Raw genomic sequence first — 4,614 nt, forward strand, 5'->3', positions numbered from 1 at the left:
ATATTTAATATTTTTGAGATTCAATATTTCTTTTGCTAGAAAGTGGAGCTAGTGGGAAAAACATTGCAGTGCATATTTAGTGGGACGCATTCTGTGGAAGTACACCTGGAAGCTAGAAGATTTTTGATGTGTATGCACTGCACCCCAGAACATACACCGGGCTTTGAAGCCAATTTTTGTTGTCGCCAAACTGTGAAATTACCACTCAAGTCTGTCATGTGATGTTATTGGGCCCAAGAAGACTTTTTACAGTAGATATATTTTATTTGAGCCCAACAGCCCCTGCAAAATTACTAAACTATCAGGATTGGATCCATTCAGTCCAATGCATGTTTGGAACACCTAAAAGAGTCACAGTATTAAATCATTTTATCCCCATTCAGTTTAGTGCAAGAGTGCTTAACTGGAAGTAGCCAACTCAGTCAGGGGTAGGCTCAGTGCGCTTGCTCTGTGGGTCCAGTGATGTGGAGGCAGCACCGATCATGCAGGCAATTTCATACCATGGAAAAAGAGCTTTTTTGGCTTCATGCGCCACTGAGCAACTTTCATGAGAATGAATGGGGTCGCTGTATCCAGGTCTCTTGGTAAGCACCAAGCGTGCAATGCCACTGGACTGAAAAGGCACCATCTTGGGCTCCAGTATTTAACTGTTAAAATTCATCAATGGTCTGCACAAAACTCTATGCCAATTCTTCCAATAGCTGTTGAGATATTTTAGTCTGTACCAAAGTGGAACCAACTCACCGAAACTGATATGCCAACAGAGTAACACCTCCAGCAGGGCTCAAAAAATGACTTGCACAAATAATCTCCCCAAAACCCACATCCTGACGTTCCCCTGAGTTCCCTACCTCCAGACCCTGCTTTGGCTCAGCTCCGCAACCCCTCATCCATCTGCATCGCTGTTGCCAACATGTCAACATAGCAGCTATTGAACTGGCACAAAGCAGACTACACCAGATACTGTCAGGAGGTGTGGAAATACAGTCTCAATCGTCCCCATGACGCTGCCTCCTCCGACTTTCATGCACTGCCAAGAAGACATTTCTCACACTGATACTTAGATGGCTGGAGAACAGAGAGGAACTCGATCACTCAGCATGGTGTAACCAAAATGATACTTGCACACAAAAGTTGTGCCCTCTTTTTTTTCAATCTCAACATTTCATCATTCTGCATCTTTAATACCTTAGCATTTGTGTTTGCTGGGTGATTATTGTCCGAGTGGGAGCCATGTAATGAGTATCCGAGGTGACTAACCAGTGGCTGGGGGTGAGTCACAGAGCAGGCGCCTATTGAGATGCAAAGAGTTCTCAATGCCCCTTTTGGTCCCCAGAGGTGATGAGTGGCTCCAATGTCGACACAATGGCGGCACTGCAGGCCATTCAAGTTCTGTGCAGATTACAAGGCTTTTAAAATCCCTTGGGTGCGTGCCTCGTCATCCCAAATATGGGAGCAGCACAATTATTCAGCCACTTGTGCTGATGGTGGGGCCTCACTAGGGAGGGAGATAAAGACTCAGTGATAATGATGGGCTTCATCAATCATAATTTCAGCCTTTGTGTGAAAAGTACAAGGTATGCTGGGCAAAAGAAAGTTTCAGCACAGACTACCGAGGCCTGTGTTTGGATTTTGTCTGAAATGTCATGGAAATAACACAAGGGAGAAACAGAAGCAACAAATAAAGATGAAAAGACTGGACAGGTTTTAGATCTGTCCTTGATAGATTCAATAATGGCACAAGGATGAAAGAATATGGAGAGATGGACAGAGTCAGGCTTGTTGTAAGACATGGATTAGTATTACTGCTGTCGCCCTGTAAGAGTGGTATAATAGGGTGGCAACATGAAGTGACCCCACCCAAACAAGCACAGAGCCACAGTATTGGCATCATGGGAAGAATGAGTCTTTTCAAAGGAGGTATAAATTACAGTCTTGGAGGGAAAAGGAAAGGGCAAGGCATTTGGGATGAACGTAGCCGTCAGGCAGTAGTTTAGTTTGAAGGGTTCATTTTGTAGCACAATGGGATCTTAACACTAGCTCACAAATTAACCTGTGAACCTTGCTAGAAAAGCAGAGAAAAAAAGTTGTTACCTTTTAGGCATTTTAATAATGTTACAGTAAAAGTGAAAAGTCTAATAAGGTAGCTTCTGTTAAAAGGTTACAGCACTGTCTTGTTTTTAGCTTCATAGTTTTATTTCCATTTTATACAACTTCATAATTCTAGATTGTAAAAGTATACTCTTTGTTTTTTTAATTTAAAAAGTATATGTGTCCAGGCCACTTTAATTTGAAGTTGACTGAATCTGAGAGGACGAGTTTAAAAAAAAAGTTTTAAAAGTTAAAACAAAGAGTTTGTTTTTATTTAAATGGACTCCATACACTTTCAAGCAAAGTATGTAGGTCTTGTATTGGAGTATTTTATTCATTCTGGTGTTAGTACTTTTAGTAGAAGAGAAAAACAGAGTAAAAAACCTGAGAAGTTCCTCCATAACTGAGGGCAGCAAATACTGTTAAAGGGACACTCTAACTCAAAAAAACGAACTAAAAAAATCCTTTCAACCAGCCGTCTTTCTCTGCAGTGCTTAAAGGAATTATTTGAACCTCCTAAAGCTAACAGTCATTTCACCATCTGTGATAATATTTAACAAATCTCTCTCTCTGTCTCACCCTGACTCTGTCTCAGTGTGGCTATTTGTATTGAGTATTACGTTACATGTTATCTTTTTTTCAAACTGGCAGTGAAAAAGGGAATGAGTCAGACAGTGAATCTGATCTCATCCCTCTCACAAGCAGAGAAGAATTTTTAAAAAACGAATAGTCTTTGCTCGCCATCTAGTGGTGAAAAACATGGCATACACTATGTGACGGCATTTCTGGGTCTGGGGCTTCCCCAGATTTTTGGGATGGTGACGCAGACATGCTTATACCTGAAAAAAATTCTTCCTGGCTGGATGCTCTCTTTCAATAGTTCTTGCCTGTTGCATGTGATGCCTTGTCCTGTGAGGGATTATTAACATTATTAACATCAAAAAAGTTATTGCTGTTTTGAGAACATGCATACCTTGTCAGGTTGCATTTGACAAAAGAAGCTTAATACTGATACTTTTTTTCTGACAAAATTAAAGGCAGTTCAATGTGCGTTATTTGTGCTGACTAACAGGTAATAACAGATACCAGGTTTACAGAGTAAGATGACATTTCTGACCGGACACATATTAACATTAACACAGTCTTTACAATTTACACCACTAGAAGACTTCAGTGATGAGAGCACAATTGTTTTTGTGCATCACAATAGACATAGTAAGAACAAACTACCAACAGCCAATAAACATAAAAAGGGAACTAAAAATATAAAAAAAATAAATAAAAATATGTAGGCCTAAAATATATCTATTTAAAAATGCATAATAAGCTGACGCTTTTATTTTTTTTTATATTTATTTAATTAGATAGTACATTCAGCATATACAAACAGAACAATAAGAAAAGGAGCCAGGGGTATATCACATTAGACAAAATATAAAACTTACAGATATTAAGTTCCAGAGTCCGCTGATTGATTTTAAACTTTTAACAGTGCAAACAACACTGTGTCTTAGTCTGTTTGTACTATTAAAGGCTGTAGATTGATCAGTGTGCTCCCCTTGAAATTCTCTTTTCTGTCCTTGAGCTGAGACGCACCTGATTTAGCTGCATGCTGCTGGAAGATGTGCAGCAAACCCTGTTTCAGCTATAACAGATATTAAGTGTCCTGAAAGCCTTTCTGTTAGATGACTTTGAGAGTAGTTTCACACATTGTTTAGCTTCTTCCTGGAAAACAACAAAGTAAGTTTTGTTATTGCTAAATGAACATTTATAAATTTAAAAAAATATATTTTGTTACACTACATTTTCCCTGTTTATTATTTATGAGAGGGGAGGCATATCAAATAGTTTTATAAGCACTGGGGAGGAACATGTTTTTTTGGCTTTAGGGAGGGGCATACAAACTAACATGTTGTCTATATTAATCTATTTTTCCAAAGAATCATGTAATTTTTAAAGAAAACATACCTGCAGGTTTGAAGGGCATCCTTTCTTTGAAAATTGCCAAAATTACAAGAGTTAACATAGCCAGAAACTGTAAAAACAAAAATGATCATTGAATTTTCACATTATGTGCGATAAACACTTCAACAACCTAACCAGATCTGAGCTAATTAGCAATATTTAACCAAAATCACTTCATTTCACATTTGGTCAAATATAAACGGTTTGTATTAACTAATCAGCATACAACAAGAGTAAAAAAAGAGGCTTTTTCCCCCAGCTGCAGGATTTCGTTTTTAACTTTTAATTTTCCAATGTCAAAGGGTGAGTTTCAGAAACCAAAACTAACTCATTTATGGTGGAGGGTTAGTCATGCAGTACACCATTACCTCCTCTTACAAGTAAAGAACAGTCCCTTATTGCAAAATAAATTAATAAAATGAAATGAATGAAAAAAATGCCAACATCATTAGCAAATCTTTCATTTAATTTAAAGAAACCAAACACCGTATTCCCCTGATCTGCTGAGCAGGCCTGAGAGAAAGGATGAATGGCAGACGTGCAGAGCTCGCTGAGCTG

This window comes from Plectropomus leopardus, chromosome 11 (assembly GCF_008729295.1).
Source record: "Plectropomus leopardus isolate mb chromosome 11, YSFRI_Pleo_2.0, whole genome shotgun sequence".
Lineage (NCBI taxonomy): Eukaryota > Metazoa > Chordata > Actinopteri > Perciformes > Serranidae > Plectropomus > Plectropomus leopardus.